A 19,057-nucleotide genomic window follows, 5' to 3' on the forward strand; every position below is an offset into this window, starting at 1 on the left:
CAAAATTTATAAATCATAGTTACTTCATTAAATTAAAATTAGGATAATAATAAAAAATAAAGATAAACATATAAGTAAAGATTACATATAATTAATCATCTCAGTTACCGAATAACTGCTAAATATTAGGATTCTAAGTTTAATCAAGAGATCAGTAAAATGCAATCAATTTTTAGTAGATCTAGATGTGAAATATAATGGTAAATTATTATTATAATAAATATGTATAATACTGTGCTTCATATGTTTATATTAAATTAAAATAAGCTTTATACATCCTTGAGATTCTCCCACCTGAACGTGAGAAAATAAGAATCGAATCTGGGAACAGACTGGGCAGGTGAAATTAGAGTATTCCAAGGAAGGAAAGTAATGATAGAGTAGAATAAACAACTATATTACATTATCCATCTGTGCTGTAAATAACTGTAGCAAGAAAATAACGACTTCTGATTAGAATATAATACAACAGATCAATTATATTTTTCAAATATGGTAAGGGAATTTCACGTTAGCAATTCAATAAGTTTACAACCAACCGAAAATCAAAAGTGGTGTAATGGCCAAAAGTTCATCTTGGGTATCTGTGATTTCTTTGAATTATCAGCAGTCCCAACGAGTCTAACAAAATTTTAATCAATAACAGCTGTGAAAACCATAGTTTTTAAGATAAAGAAGAGAGAATTGTGGATCTCCATCAAACAAGCCGTAGAAAAATCCAAAGATAAAAATCCAAAGATTACCTCATGGTAGATTTTTCTGAGGTCAACTATGTTGTATTGTAAATTGTAGCAGCAGAATTTCACTTACAGCTAAATATCCCATCAACTTCAGCTTCCACAATTTTCGTCAACCTTCAAACTTAATAAATATTTTTCTGACCAACTTTTCTTTGTTCATGAGCTCAGCTCTCTAATCAAAGTCGTTATAGACCTCTGTTTTTTCTACACTACTGACAATAGTACATGGGTAGGTTTAATTGTCAACTATAATAGCGACACTCTTAATTATACCTTGAATATGCACTCTCTCGATGACAAAAGAGTCAGCCAGCTAGTATAAAGAGTTGAAACATTTTTCAGAGAGCATTAATACAAATCAAAAGTTCAAAAAATAATTGACATTTTACTTGTAGGATTGTATGGAGAATCTCATTTTATATAATTGTCTTAAATATAGTTCTATTATTTAATTGGTCAATTTCGATACAATCTTTGATCTAACATTTATATCATCTTTTAATTATGTCATGTTATTCAATTAATAGTCCCTTTCATCCACTTTCAAGAGCATTGTCCATCTTGAGCTAAATTATATTTATGGTTTTGTACTTTCAATTGAATTTTGGTGATGATTCATATTATTATATATTTTTAATCATTTTATGTACCCATTTTTCCAAAAAGTGACTGTGATGCACCAACCAATATTCCAAAGATATTGAATGGGCATCTCACTGGTTCATTATATTCATCCAAAACATATGGAAGAGTAAATCATGTGTAGGCTTAGACCACATTATTCTCAGTGATTGTGATGCATCAACCAATATCCCAAAGATATTGAATGGGCATCTCACTAGTTCATTATATTCATCCAAAACATATGGAAGAGTAATATCATGTGTAGGCTTAGACCACATTATTCTCATTGCTTGAAATAATAATTCTAGCATATCTTTGCCACATTACACATGGTGGCACAATGTACATTCTCTATTTTCAAACCAACAATATGCATGTTTAGCATTATAAAAAACACTATGCATGTCACATTTTGTGAGTAAAGAACACTTGAAGCTAGCAGTGATAAGGATTCTGCTTTGCTCATAATATATAAACTTGATTTTCTTATTTTAGAATAAATTGGCATATGTAAATTTCTTTAACTAATTTTTAATTTGAATTATAAACAAAAGCACTCTGAAAAACTTTTCATCTAGTCTTATACATAATACTAGTGGTTGGAGTTGGATGGTTAGAGTTTTATTATGCTTTATTATCATTGTACTATAGGCTCCTAGGGTTGCTATTCTACTAAAATTATATTTGATTATTATAGGTTAGTGTATGGTTTTAGTAATATTATTATGATATTTTAAATATTTACGGAGATGTTTCTAAGAGAACATGACCTTTTTTTCCTATTAATTTAATGAAAAAATAAATCATTTATCTACCTAAACAATGAATAATCACAAATATAAAGACACTATTTAACTCCTACTAATTAAATTTAAAACATTAAAATACAATGAAAATTAGCTAAATAAATTACATTCATATTTAAATTGTTTACTTATTCTTTAAAAATATAATTATATTAAGCCATCACAATTTTAAGAATTTGAATCCATTAATTTTTTTATAGATTAGTAACATGTTAAATACAACCAAACACAATAAAACTTATAATATGCAAGTTATTATCTTTCCTAAATTAATTTTTTTCTTAAGAAGAAATAATTTATAAAAAGTTATAAACTTATATTTATATTATCAAAAAATTATTTATCATGAATTCTCATCTTAATTTAGATAATAATAGTTATTGCTAATTATATTTAGAAATTATATCCAAAAAATAAAATAAAAAATAATTCAAATTTATTGTAGTTCAACAATACTTTACTATAATCCATAATTTTTTAAGTAGTATTTTTTGTTCGATTTAATATTTTTGATTAGGAATAAACTATGTTTTTGAGGGATCCAAAATCTTATTGAGGAGTAAACTATGTTTTGGAGGGATTCAAAATCTTACTGACAAAATGCTTTCATCAAGACACCAATAGCTAAACAACAATTAAGATTAAACTACCATAGAAAAATATTGATAACTTGATAAAGTAAAATCACAACACACAAAAATATTATTAGAGGTTCTTAAGAAAATTAACACTTTGTCCTATTGAACATTAAGATTTTAGTACAAGTTTTAGTGTCTAAAAATCATTTTTAGCTGACTCTATAGATTCATTTATAATTCTTTGTATTTGAGTTCATGGACCTTCTTAAAAAACCCTAGATGTTCATGCTTGCACCAAATCCACAAATGAATTATCAAGTGATTTGGTGTATTGAAGATTTTCCCACTTTTCTATTAAACACGTGACACTTGGGTAAGTGCAAGAAGTTGGGTCTCACTTTTGGGTAAAAAGTGGAAGTGTTTTTCCTATTTTTGAAATTTCTTATCAATTGATGTCAAAATTTGAGGCATTTACAGATTGAATAAAAAAGAATTTTAGAAATTAAAATTGTTTTGTTCAGAATCTATTTTTTGAATGTGTAATTTATTTGTGTACCCATATGATAGATTTGTTTTTTGGCATGGATATTTGAAAACCACTTTTTCAAAATCCTTGTTTTAGGACTTTACCACACTTGTGTACAGACAACATAATTTGACACAAATAAATGAATTTTTGTAAATCCTTTTAAAGGAAGTTCCCTAACACACCAAGTATTGATGATAATATTTTTTCTTATTTTTCTTATTATTATTATTCTATTGGCTATAAAGAAGTATTGATGATAATATTTTTTCTTATTTTTCTTATTATTATTATTCTATTGGCTATAAAGATAAATTTTAAAACTTCTTGTGTACGGACACCATAATTTAAAAATCTCACCTTTTTCAATTTTTTTTTTTTTAAAACTTCAAAAGAATTGTATGTAGATTGATGACATATAAATTAATTTAAGAAAAAAATATATAATATAAAGTTATTAAAGTGTTAGTAAACCTCACTATTTTACAGTTAGGTACCACTTGATTAAAAAATAATGCAAAAATAGTAAATAAAATCATAACACTATAAAATTTATATATCAAAAATTAGGACAATGAGAACTCTAATGGGTTTTTGTTTCCTAAAAAAATTTGATTGAGAAGACCCTCTAAAAATTATGGCAAGGTGTGAATTTGTCAGTTCAATGCCTTAGCCAAATCTTGAGAGGTCAAGGCATAGACTTGGTCTCACCAAGCCTATCTCGAACCAAAATCTAAGGTAGGAGAAAAAAATCTCGCTCCATGTTGTAAGAAAAAGACACTTGTTATTTGAAATTCAAAAATGGGTGTTTGTTTTAAAAAAGTAAAATCAACATTGAAAATGCATTTAAAATCCCCAAAAAAATTTAAATTTAAAAAAAAAAAAAATCAGGCACCCATTTTTTAAAAGTAAAAAATGGGTACCCGATTTTTTAAAAACAGGTATTCGTTTTTACTTTTTAAAAATGGGTGCTCATTTTAAATTTTTTTTTTTCAAAAATCGGTACCCATTTTTTGAAAATAAAAAATGGGCACCTGATTTAAAAAAAATGGGTGCTTGTTTATTGAATTTCGAATTAGGCACCCGAGCCTGATACGAGTGCCCTTTTTTAAAAATGGGTACCAATCTCTAAAAGAGCATGATCTCAATCCGTGGACTTCTAGGGAATTGAGACCTAACTTCTTGCTTCTATCTACTTTTGAGATTATTCTATATATCCCTTAAAATCAAATTGATTAGGTTAATCATGCTGTATTAATCAATTTTATCTTTTCTCCAATCCAACTTTGCATCCTTAAAAATTAGTTTTTGAAGTCATGGCATCTCTTCCCACATTCTCTAGAATGACCGACATCTTATTCTCATCATACTCAAACCTAGAGGTGTCTTCTCTACTATAAATGGAATATATATTACATTGTGTGAACCAAATTTTAAATTTTAGAATAGTTAATCTATAGGAAGATCTATTTAGATAGGTGAAATTGGTCCACCACATCATCCCTTGGAATTGTCATTAAGTCCTTTAGATCCTTCCTATTGATAGAAAAAAAAATTGATCCCGCATTCAAAAAGTGTTGTAAAGGAGGGCATCATTAACACTCATCACTAACATTGGGAGTAGAAGAGGAAAGGGGAAAGGAGGGTCCTAAATTGGGTTTATCCTTCTTGTAAGAATTTCCCTTAGGAAAAAATTCACCCAAGATCAAGGAACTCAAGCACAAGCACAAGAATAGACCAAAAGAGTATGATTAGAATGATGATATGATATTCAATTCAATGTGAAACTACACTAGGAGTGCATGTATATAAAAGCCTCTGGAATGCTTCTAGAATGCTTAGGAATCAACATACTAATAAGTCTTACAACCAAGCACATGTCCACCAGGAGTGGGTTATCCTCCATTAAGCACAGGAGTAAGTGCGATGATGAGAGGATAAGCCTACAAAGGTGTAGCACACAAAATTATGTTGTAGACACCATGTGCTAAAATTGGAGTATAAATAACTATGTTGTCTACACGACAACTAAGTTAATTATGCAAACTCCAGTGTTGTAGACACCATGTGTCGAATTAGAGTTGCTTACTCCAGTGTTGTCAACATGATAACTCATAAAAGTATGCAAACTCCTAAGTGTCTCACTAAAAAATAATAAGATAATGCATTGACCTAAGTAAACTTAAGTAAGTGTAAATAGTGAATAATTATTAACACCAACACCCCCCTTAAGTGCAAGTTAGGGGAATGCACTTAAGCTTACAAAAACTAGGATGAAATGCATAATGGGTCCTGGCTACTAGGCCATGTTAGGTACCCATGTACATAATGAAATGCAATCTCTCATAAAGTAGAGAAAGAGGGAAAACCTCATGTGAAAAACCTTCCCCCAAAAAGAGAGATGAAAAGACAAGATGCATGGATGGATGGAGTAATCAAAACCCCCCCATTATGACATACATCAAGTATATATAAAAGAGAAGTATGAGAAGAACAAAATGCCATAAGAGGAAAAAGGCCCCCCCATAAGAGAGAAGAAGGAGAGAGAAAAGATAGCTGCCCCCCAAGTGTAAAGTGCCAATCAGTGATAGTTGCTCCAAGGAAGAAGCTGGTCCATGAGTGCTGAATAATGTTCCTCCCCTTTGGAAGAAACAATGGCAAGGTACAAGTGAGATGCTTCCCCTATGTGTAGAAAGAATCTCGATGATGAATGGTGTATCTAAAACTCTCTCAACTATCCTTGTGTTAATGCTGATGGTTGCCCTTTCGAAGACTGCTAAAAAGAATGATTGCAGATCTAGCAAGGATAGATGTAGAACCTATCCCAAAGAACCAACTATCTCCTCAAATGATAAAGAGACCTCTCGCAACTGTTGTACATAAGGATCCACAATCATATCAACCTATGAAGACTAATCATGTAGAGAATGGACAAGAGGGTCAGAGTGAGCCCTTGCAACAACTGAAGAAGGATTGTTGTCATCAAAGAGAAGATGTATATCATCAACGATGTCTCCCAAATCTGCTATGTATGACTCCACAAACAAACTTGAAATATCTGTTATGTAGTCATCACCTGATGCTGGAGTAGGAAGACAAGATGTACCCTACTATTGTGGACCTATCACTATGGAAATGTATGCAAGTGGAATGTGCTAATGATATGGCCTCTCTCTGCATCTGTCAATAGGATCCCACATATCTGAATCTGTTGAATCACTATCACTGGTGTCACTATTAGTTTCCACAATGTATAAAGTGTGGAGAGGATTAGAGGATAAGCTGGGTGAACTTTCCTCAAAGTGTACATCCCTCTCTATAAAAATCTCATGTGTCTTAGGATCCATAAGTCTGTATGCCTTAACACTGTCTTCATATCCAATGAAAGTACAAGGCTTTGGTGGTGGTGCTTTGCATTCCTTGGAAGATATGTTTTCCCATGCTAGACAACCAAAGACTCTAAAGTGTTTTACAACTAGTTTTCTGCCGCACCATGCCTCAAAAGGAGTCTTTCCATCTAAGGCATTATGAGGAGACTTGTTAAGTATGTGATTGGCACTGCTAATAGCTTTGACTTCAAGTGATGGATCAAGAGACTTGGCTTGTATCATGCAACTTGCCATTAACTTAAGAGTTTGTATCCTCAGTGCTGCAACATTTATCTTGTGCAAACTAAATGTTGGTGGATTCTAAAGATCAATACCCTCAAGTTTGCAAAAGTCTAAATAAGTCTTATGTTCACATATCTACTTTCATTGTCCATCCTAAAAACCTTGATGGCTTTCCTTGATCGGTGTTCAACATGACTCTTGAAGGCTTGAAGCTTGTCAACCACTTCATTCTTGTGATGAAGAAAGTAGACCCTTGTGTAGCATGAAAAATCATCAATGACAGTGAGTAGGTAGCGACCTTGGCTGACTGATGTCACTGCAAAAGGACCTACTACTACCATGTGAAACCAACTAAAGAACAATTGGTGCTCTTGAAGACTTCCCTTTATCAAGTTTCTCCTCTAGATGCATATCCAATGAACATGTTGAACATTCACCCTTAAAAAAGTTGATTGTAGGTAGACCTTTGACCATGATTTTTGAGCAAACTTGCTGAAGATAGCGGAAGGCAAGATGGCCATACCACTCATGTCATAATTTGGTTTGTGAATGAGATTGAGTTAACAAGGCATGTGAAGGAGACTTAGGCACAAAGTGGGAAAAAGAATCAAGCCTTTTGTGATGATTAACTTTTTCCACTACAACCATTGAATCATCTTTTAGATTTTGCACCATTATGAAATTAAGAAGGAACTTAACTTTGTTTCCATCTCCAAGGTGAGTGATTTGGTAAATTGATAGGAGATTAGAGAAAAGGTTTGGAACATAGAGAATGTCTTTGAATTCCCCATTTTCCATCTCCACATGTCCTTTCCCTTCAACTTCCATTTTTGTATCATCTCCTACAAAGATGTGTGGTACCTGTGACTGTTTCAGTGAAGAAAAGTCTCCCTTTGAAGAACCCATATGATATGAGGTACCTAAGTCAAGAATCCATTCTAATGAAGAAGTTGAACCAGCCATAAGTGCTTGCCCTTTTCCCTTTTAAGTGCTAGGAGTTGAATCCTTGGAAGCATTTGGCACATTGATTTTGTTCTTCTTGAGTGGGTTTTCCAACTCATTGATTCTCTTAGTCTTGCAATGATGCTCATCATGATTCAGTTTCTTGCAATATGCATAGAAAAGTTTGTCCTTTTCATTGTTTCCCTTCTTGTTGGAAGAAGAACTGCCTTGTTGTGAGGAGGATTGTTTTGTCTTAGATTGTGATTTTTGCTTCCACTAGTTTTTCTTGCTATTGTTAGAAAATTTTCCTCCTTCACTTGATTGGTTCTCATCACTAGCTACCAATGCTTTGGTCTTTAATGATGTGAGAAGTCCCACATCTATCAACTTGGTTTGTACAAAAATCAACATTTCTGTAAATGCATCAAATGTAGGATTTTGGAAAGAGCTTCCCATGGTCAACCTATGAGTGTTATAACTCAAAACAAAGGAAGCATACTCTGAAGGTAGCCTCTTCAGGATGCGATGAATCAATCAATCATCCTTCATGGGATTACCACAATCTTTAAGAAGTGATTTAAACTCATTGGCTTTATTGATATAATCTTGAATTGTGTCAAAATTCTTTGGATCCAATAGAAGTACATCATCCTCAATTTGGAATCCTTTTTCCTCATCCACCTTACCATACAATGCTTCAAGTTTGTCCCAAGTAGGTTTGGCTTCCTTGAAACTGGAAATGTGGAAGAAGAGATCTTTATGTACATAACTCTTGATAATGGCTAAAGCCTAATTGTCTTTAATTTTCCAATCAATGAGTGCTATAGCATCAGTGGGTTTGGGAATTGTACCATCAACATAAAGATTTAGACCTTTTTCCATTAATCTACTCCATACAATATCTTTCCATGTCGAATAATTGTGTGAAGATAGAAGTGGACCTTTAGGTGAACCCATGATGCAAAAACTGAAAAGAGCACAAAAGAGAGACACAGAAACACAATAAACACCCCCTTATTCACTCAATCAAAGAAACTTGCCCCCACAAAAAAGAAGAAGACGCTTTTGGCACTTTATATGTAGTGTGTGTACAATAGGCCACTTGTCACAATATACAAAGCGAACTTTTCATTTTTCTATTTACAACTACCTTTTGAGGCTCAAATCTATCACTAAGCACTATAGCTTAGATGTACAACAATTTTGAAAAGTAATCAAAGCAATACAATGCAGAAAAAGCCCTAATTCTCAAAGTGATATTTTTTTCTGCACAACCCTATAATCTAATTATAGACCTACAAAGTAGATGAAAAATTAAGCACTTAAAAAAAAAAAAGAACCTATTTTTGAGTCTAGATGAGCTCGTACAAAGTGTTTAAAGTTGCAAAATGCAGGATTGGATAGTTATGGTCACCAAAAAATGAAATTTCTAACAAATACATGCACCAAAACTAGAAAAGAATAGTAGCACTAAATTTTTTAGGAAATTGTACCCAAAATTAAAAAAAATCGCACTTGATTTGGAGTATAGATGACTGAGTTATGGCCTCCCAAAGTTGGATTGTCAAATTAAAATTGAATCTGGAGAAGGGTCTGGGCAGTAGATTGCAAGGTTAAATTTGATGGTCAAATGGTAGTCACAATAGTTCAAATTTAGCTGGGAATGAAAATCAAATTTAGCCTTGTGCCTGGTTGACGTTAGTGAAAAAAGCCTCCTCTAGTGATGTATCAAATGATGTCAGCAAGGTATGACTATACACGTGGCACCTACTGTACGAAATGGCTGACATGGAGGGTCTAGACTTGTGTGTCTGACATGTGTCACTTGACTATGTCTAAGAATTTTGACATGTGTCACTTGACTATATCAGACACGTAAGTCCAGACTTGGTTCTTGGATTTTTTTTTTTCAAAAATTCTGTTCAAAAATCATAGAGAAAAATGAAATTTGATCTAAAAATAAAATTATAGATCTAAATAACGATCATATCGAAATTGCAAATCGGGCTTTTAGGTACCGATTTACAAAAAAATTTGCCTCAAAATTGACTTTGGCCTAGCATAGGCAAATTTATAGGTTATTTTCACTGAATCGACATTCTGGATGCAATGGTGAGGTTTGCTTTGGCTCTAGATGCTCCCAATGACTGTGATACTCCAGATTTGGGTTGAGGTACTGAAACAAGAGTGGTCTCGAATGACTATGTGAAGAGAAATTCTCCAAGCTTTGATACCATGTAAAAAATTTCCTTAGGGAAAAATTCACCCAAGATCAAAGAACTCAAGCACAAGCACAAGAATAGACTAGAAGAGTATGATGAGAATGATAATATGATATTGAATTCAATGTGAAAGTATACTAGGAGTGCCTGTATATAAAGTCCTCTAGAATGCTTATAGAATGCCTAGGAATCAACATACTAATAAGTCTTAAAACTAAGCACATGTCCACCAGGAGTGGATTATCCTCCATTAAGAACAGGAGTAAGTGTGATGATGAGAGGATAAGCCTACAAAGGTGTAGCACACAAAATTATGTTGTAGACACCATGTGCTAAAATAGGAGTGTGAATAACTGTGTTGTCTACATGACAACTCAGTTAATTATGCAAACTCTAGTGTTGTAGACACCATTTGCTGAATTAGAGTTGCTTACTCTAGTGCTATCAACATGACAACTCATAAAAGTATGCAAACTCGTAAGTGTCTCACTAAAAAATAATAAAATAATGCATTGACCTAAGTAAACTTAAGTAAGTGTAAATAGTGAATAATTATTTACACCAACACTTCTTAGCTACCATTAGATGCATTCCCCCTAGAATCCATTATTAACATGTGTCCTTGGAAATACAACTTTAATGATGTAGGGGACTCCCCTAGAACACTCAAAATAAATGCTCTCTTATTCCATGTAAGGGTGACTCCACTCAAAATAAATGCTCTCTTATTCCATATAAGGGTGACTCCACTCAAAATAAATGATCTCTTATTCCATAAAAAATTGCAAGAAATAACTTGCCTTCCAACTCTTAATAAATTTTAATAGAAAAGGCATTTCTGATCAAAAATATGTACACACTCTTCTATTTCAATGAAATATGCATTTTCTAATTGAAAAATATTATCCACATAGGCTTTATAAATTTTGTAAGATAGAAATACAAGTAATTTGTATATACCCATTACTACTACTCTTTATCTATGAAGAGAAAAAAATGAATCCAAATGGACAACATTTAGCCCAAGCCTCCCTTTAACACAATCCTTGCATCTTTTGGAAAATCTAGTCCCCCCTTGGTAAAAAACATATGATTATCAATAAATAAAACACATATATAATAGATTCAAACTTTCAACCTCTTTAGGTGGCTACCAAGATAAATGTCTTTTTAGTTTTCTCAAGTAGGTGCCTAAAAAGGAACATTTTCTCATTTTTACAAAACAAGTCTGTAAACATATGATGTGGTTGAAGGAATTAGAGTCAATCCCTGAAGGAGATGTCCAACCTTGTAGCTAGAGACAAAAAAAAAAAAAAAATCAAAGTAATGAACAAATGAGTAAATACATAAATATGATGTTCAATTATCATAAAATTTTCTTCAGTGAAGATTATAGATATTCAACATACATGCCTTCTTACTAAGGATGCAAGCCTTATTCTCGATATTTTCTACCTCATTGACCAAACTTATTTCCTGATTTCTACTCTAAACAATAACTACTACCATACTTATATACAATATCATGTGCCACAATTCAGATTATCTGATCAACAATCTCCAAGATAAAGAAACATGGTACAAATAATATAGGTCATGACTACAATCCATACAAAATCCTTGAATTGGATACATTATGATGTACAATAACATGATTAGATCAACCACTTGTCTAAAAACATAGAACAATGTGGCATTATGATTCACATAACGTGAATCTCAATTGCAAGCCAAATCTTGCCAGCTTGGCTATTAGAACAAGAAACCAAGTATAGGACCAGACAAATCATAAGATAACTTCATATGGAGATATCAAATTAATTTGAAATTCTAGAAATAGGTTATCCATGATTTCTAAAGAACATCATTATCATTATCACTATCCATGATGAATTGAGTTGAATGATCATAAGAGGATGTTCACTAATTAGTGAGGCTGATTTAGTTATAATAGAAAAGCATTATCATTATAGGCAAAGTGTTTCTAGTATGGAAATATGATAGGTAAGATAGTTTTAGGTTAAGGATGATGACCAATGAAGATGTGATATCTATGAACTATCAAATAATGAATTCTTGAGTAATGATCATTTAAGTGGAATCAATAAAAGGTTCCAATATTATAATAACTTGTAACTAGTGAGATATAATTGTTTGACATTGATATACATGTGGAGGTGATGTCAAATATCATAATTATCAAGATCAAGTATTTTAGATTCTAGAAAAATCTCATGATAGGTCAAAAATGTGTTTGATCTATGGCATAAAACACTATGAATTAGTGGTGAGATCATGAAAGATGACTTATGATATTAGATAATATATTATAGTGGTTGGATCAGTGGAACATTTGAATTTCCCAATGTTAATATGTTTAGTGTTTTGTCAAGTTGGTGTGTAAACACATGGAAAGTGTAGTCCAACTATAGAAGAGAGTTCTAAAGAGATAAAAGAGAAAGAGATGAAGTAGATCTGAATAGGTGGAGGTTGTGCTATTTCATAGATTATTATTTCTATTGTTCCCTAATAGGTGCAACAGGTGAAATCCCTTAACTAGGTGGATCCTAATAATTCCTCATTGTAAATCCTTCAACAACGTTGCAATTTAATTAGTGTTTAAACTCCTCTAACAAGAATACCACAAATGCAAATATCTTAATAGGGATAGATGTAAATCGCCTAATAGGGTGGTGCTTAATCATATGTTTGTAAACTCCTAATAAGGTAACACTCCTAACAAGGAATACTTTAGAAGAGTGAAAATTATTTTTGAATAATTAATCCCAATGTAGTTTTGATCCAAGCTAGGTTCCCACATAACCAAAATATCTCTGTCAAATTTGTGTATGATTTCATGTGTTGGATGTTTCATTTGATGTTTTAAGTTTGATTTATAGTTAGTTGTTTGAAAGATGAAAAGGTTGTTTTATTTTATGATTAATGATTTACCCCCTCGAGCAATATTGTAATAACTTAGGACCAATATGCTACCTAGAATACAAAAGAATTCCCAACTAGAATAGAATGCAAACAAAAAAAAAAAAACATTTTTGGGTGATGAAAGATTACTAATGACCCAATGAAACTCACACATTAGAAACCCTAGGTGAATAGAATATGTTCCATAAGAATAACTTATGACAAGATTCAAGACATAAATTGATCATTCTTGATCCACATGTCATCCTCATCTATAAGGTCCACTCTCTATAAAAAAATTTAAATAATTCGAATCTACAATCAAAATAGTATAAAATCCATCATCATGTAGAGCTTTACTACTACTTCCACAAACTCTTCTATGTTCATCCAACTCACACCAAGTGCTTTTGTCTTCTCCTCTCCTATAATCATCAGTCAATGTCTACTTTGTCTTCTAATATTTGACTCCACTTATGTTACTTATCACTATCTTCTTTTCCTTTGATCTACTCATAAGATCCTACTTATCATTTGATATCACTTCAATAACCTATTTATGCAACACCATCTTTTTGTCATCAACCTTCAGATCCACAAATTTAGGTCAATACATAAAATCCTTTATTAACTATATAACCTCAAAAAACTTCTTATCCAACTATGAAAAATTCATCATTTTGATAAAAAATAGAATGACCCCCTACGGTATAAGTCCTCATTATGTACTTAGGTTCTTAGCCTTCCCTCCTCCTTTAAAGAAATTTAAGTTAACTTCTTTTCATTCTCCACTATAAATAAAATATTACTTTAATAACCATGAATAGATCCAATATAATACTACCAAGGTATTCCTAAAAAGTATCCAACAAGTACTAATGTCAAACACATTGCACAATACCTCTTCCTGATATGGTCAAATGTTGAACTTAAGCCAACATTGTTCTTTCACTTCCAGCATAAGGTTATCTTTATGCTAACTTAACCCATATGGATAAGGTTTTTTGAGTCTCCTTAACCCAAGATTATGTACCATCTCCTCTAAGATAAGTGTTGGTGTAAATAATTATTTACTATTTACACTTTACTTAAGTTTACTTAAGTTAATGCATATTCATATTAGTTATCATGTAGACAACTAGGAGTTTGCATATTCATATGAGTTGTCATGTTGACAACATAGTAGTTTGCATTCCAATTGAGCACATGTTGTCTACTACATCTCTTTATGAGATACACCTTCACATTCTTATCCTCTCATTGTTGTATGTACATTCATGCACAATAGAGGATAATGTTGGAAATATTTAGGATAAGATAGGTTACTGAGAGGGGAGGGGTGAATCAGTAACTTATGAAACTTTCAAATCAATTCTGCATAATAACATATTCACCATTCATCCATCTAATCTACTGCATAACTGAAAGAACAAACATTCATTTTATATGTACACAGAGATTTGGTGACCCAGAAACCTTCTAAATACAAAGTAAAATTGGGGTGAGGATGATACCCACTAAACTTCAATACTGTAGTATAAAGTTGGCCGGTTAAGGCTTACAATGATCACTTATGATGATCTACCCTATTAGGAGCAAGTAGGACTACTAGATCCACCTTGTTAGAGGATTTACAAACATACATTGAAGTATGCACTTTGTTAGGAGATTTACAAAAGATTTTTAAGTCTACCCTCTTAAAGGATTTACAAACTGATTCACCTGTTAGGATGAAACAGTGGATCTGCTTGTAACTATTGATAAGATCCCTTTTGTATTGATCACGTAATGTGATAGATATATCTTTTCTGCTCCTGTGTTGACCTTGCTGAATCCCTTTCTCTCTGCTGCTGATTCGTTTTCACTTTTCTCAAAATATAGCAATACCTTTTCACATGCGAACCTTACTCTCATATATTTTATACACACCATACATATTACAACTGATATCATACATTACATATATACCATTCATTATTTACAACTGTAAGGTCGTCCAAAATATAAGTGAACAAAACATTACTGAGTCGGCCATATAGTAGAAAACTCGGGTTCACTAAACTAACTCGGTGACCTTCTGATACTCGACATCCACTACATTACTCGGCATCATCATGCACTTGGTAGAAGTGAAGGCTCGGTCCATACTAATCACCTGATGTAGTTCTGAACTCGGTAACCATAGGCGACTTGGTAGATGTATTGTTACTCAGTAGAAACTATCTTCTTCGTTTACCTTGGTTCACTCGGTAAACACGGCTTTCTTTCGTTTACCTTTTTCACTCGGTAAACACTACTTTCTTTCATTTACCTTCTTCACTCGATAAACACTACTGAACTGCCCATTCACTCGGTATCCTTTGGAATGCTCAGTGTGAACTGTTTACCTACTAAACTTATAAGGTAACCGCTGAATGCTCGGTGTGAACTGTAGACTAAGTGATGAGCTCAATAAGAATTCAGAATCGAATAAGTGTTTGCACTAATGACAAATATATCATAATTCCAACAGATAATCCACTCATGGTGGACATGTTCTTAGTTGGTATGCTTATATCTTTGCTAACTCCTAGTCATATCAATTGCCTTTATATACAAGGCACTTCTATGATGTGTTTATCTAGTCATCTGATATCCACTCTTATTTGATCATAATTTGTCTCTCTTGTGCTATCTACTGAGCTTCTTGATCTTGGAATTGAATTACTGTCTTAGGAAAATTCTTACATGGTATTAGAGCTATACCAAATTCTTATAATAAGGTTATTAACACTACCATGTCCTTTATCACCTTGCAAAATTTACCTCCTGATTTAGACATTGTTCATAATAATTACCTTCTCTTCATAGGATCCAATTCATTCTTACTCAACATAAATATCTTGAGCATTATATATTACTTTGTCTTAGGTGTAACCTCTCCTTTAAGAAGTTCATCGTCAACTTGCACCTCCCATGCCACTAGATTTTGTTTCACTTTTTCTTTTTTAGAACTAACCAAACAATGCTAATCTCTATGTCTAACATTTTTATACTTAAAAAATGTACCTATGAAATATCTATTTCTATTCAAACTTCCATGAATCTTTTAATCAACTTCCTCTTCAATCAAAAGCCTATCCTTTCTCTTATCACAAACTAGTTTATCCTTACCATAGGTATAACTTATCTTCTATTCATATTATCCTCTTCCTTCATGGTATACTGATACACATAAATAATTGAACTATTCATCAACATACTTAACTCATCTTGAATTTTAAGTCTTAAAATGTTAATATACCCAACCACATTTTCCTTAGATGACTGTGTTGACATTAAGGTCAATTTGTCTATTAGTGACTTAATACTTAGTCAGTTGGTTACATTGCTACCTAGCTCCATTGTTTCTACTGAGCTTATTACTCATCTAGCAGTGTTAACCAAGTGTTTCAATTGCTACCAAACTAAGTAGTCAAATTTTACTTTATGCCAAGCTTCACAATGTCTACTAAGCATTTAAGACAATTTATAGCATAGCTTGAGCATAGCAGAGTCTACTGAGCTATCCAGTAGAAGTGATGAAGATATTAGTGTCAGTCGAGCTCTATAGTGTTAACCAAGTTCTATAGTGTCTACTAAGCTCACAATGTTAATGAAGTGAATCTAGTGTTGACCAAGTCATGCAGTGTTAAATGAGTGATTTAGCATCTACCAAGTTTATCAGTGTTCACTGAGTCATAAAGTGTTGATTGAGTTCATGCTACTTGAAGTAATTAGTATGGACCGAGATTCAACTTCAACTGAGTGCTAGAGTTTGTCAAGCATTGATAGTGTTTTCTGAGTGTCAGAACATCACCAAGTTAACTTCTAAACCTAAGTTACAACAATGGGCCAACTTTGTGAATTATGAAAAATTTGGTATTGTTGCCAACTCTAGTAAGTAGTTAATTGGATTGATATATATGTAATGTATTGTATCATATCCAAATGAAAATTGAGTATGAGTATGTGAAGAAGCAAGAGTAGATGTGTGCGAATTGAAGAAGGCTACAAGTAGTATATGGTAAAGTAAAGACTTATCTATCATAGTTGGGCGATCATTGCAATTCAAGGAATCTCACTTAGAAAACCAAAGTTGTAGATCAAAGATCATCCACTGATTCATTCTAACAGGTGCATCAATCAAATCCTTTAATTGGGTGGACTTAATAGTCTTTTGTTAAATCTCCTAATGTAGTGCATACTTCACTGTATGTTTGTAAATCCTTTAACAAGGTGGACCTAATAGTCCTCATTGCTCCTAACAGGGAAGATAACTAGAAGTGGTCAATGAAATACATTCAATATGTATCAATCTTTATTAGGAGACTTTGAATCTCTGTTAGGAGATTCCAACCTTGTTAGGAGTTGTGCCAACCATGTTAGGAGTTGTAGAAGGTAGAAGGACCCACTATCTAAACAAGTTTAGGGGCAAGACCACTGAACTCATTGTCCAACTGGTCTTTGTATTATTTCTTGTAGAATAATAGAAAATAAATGATCTTTTTTGGCTTCCCAATTAGATTAATAACTTGGTTCTAAGAACTCAACTCATAGATTGGACATCCAAAATGAGTAGCTATCTTTGTTATGGGGAAGAATAATTTAAATTGTCAACCTAAGGACGTATACTTGAAACAAGTTTGCAAAGTATATGCACTATAAAAATCTCTAAGCTATTCTATCATTATAAAATAAAAACTATAACAATGCTGGAAATAAATGTAAGCACACAATAATGGCTATAGGAAACTGCAAGAAACTGCATAGTAATGGCTAGAGGAATTGTATACTACAACTTTATATATATATATATATATATATATATATATATATATATATATATATATATATATATATATATATATATATATATATATATATATATATATATATATATATCTCCATATACATATTTGTCTCAAATGTTTGATTAAAATTTAAAATATATAAATTTATTGACTCTCTAAGAACCATCTAACAAGTGTCTCATCATTCCTTTAAACAAGGAAGAGCTATACTACAAAACTAATGACTAAGTGTGCTAATTTTCTATTCCACATTTTTAGCAATCCACTCAAATACATGGTTCTCCTTCCTTTTATCTTTCCATATCATTTTGAAAATCTAAATTTAATTAAGAAATGTGAAATTTATGATCATTTTATTGAAAGTGGTTTTTTGTTGCCTGAAAATGTCCCACCTTTTACTCAGTCAACTTCCAATCCATGGTGCTCATTAACTATTCCAAACTAACTCAAATTCTCAAAAGGGTTCATGTGCCTTTTGTTCAGCTTTCCAAATCCATAAGTCATTCTTAATTTCATTAAGAATTGAGTGATATATACCTATTTTATTGAAACTAACTTTTGACTTTTTTTTGCATTTCCTGCAACTGTTGAATATTGACAAGTGCCAACTTGCTTCTCCTTCTTTCCAACTACATGAATGAATCAAATATCTCACAAAAAATGTGTTAATCACCTCAAGATAATTATTATTCAATAATAACCATTTATCACAATAAATTATCACAATCTATCATCAACTAGCTACACATACAAATGCTAATCAATAAGTCATTAATCATAGTTAATGCTTCATAAATTAGGTTTGTATGGAAATGGCTTGCGTAAAGTGTTATAATAAATGGATATAGATATGAAAATTTATAGGCTCATCAATATTGAACTCCTTTGTCTAAGAGGAGTAATTAAGAGGGGAGAGGTGAATTAGTTACCATTAAAACAATTCCACACTCCTTAGATGTCAATAATAGTTCCTTGAAACACACAACTCGGTTAGAACTGGATATACATTGTAACTTAGTTAACAAAACAATTTGATATACAAATGTGTATTAACATTTAGTAACTTATTTGCAAAAAAAAAAATCAATAAGAAAATAACATGAACACATGTGACACCAAGATTTAATGTGGAAACCTAATTTGGTAAAACCACCAATGCAACTAGTTATGACTTTTGACTCTTTTGAAGTGAGCCGTGTTAGGAGCCAACCCTATTAAAGGTTACAAAACACACTATTAGGTGTGACCCTGTTA

Source organism: Cupressus sempervirens, chromosome 3 (assembly GCF_028749045.1).
Source record: "Cupressus sempervirens isolate cs-2001-9-10 chromosome 3, ASM2874904v1, whole genome shotgun sequence".
Lineage (NCBI taxonomy): Eukaryota > Viridiplantae > Streptophyta > Pinopsida > Cupressales > Cupressaceae > Cupressus > Cupressus sempervirens.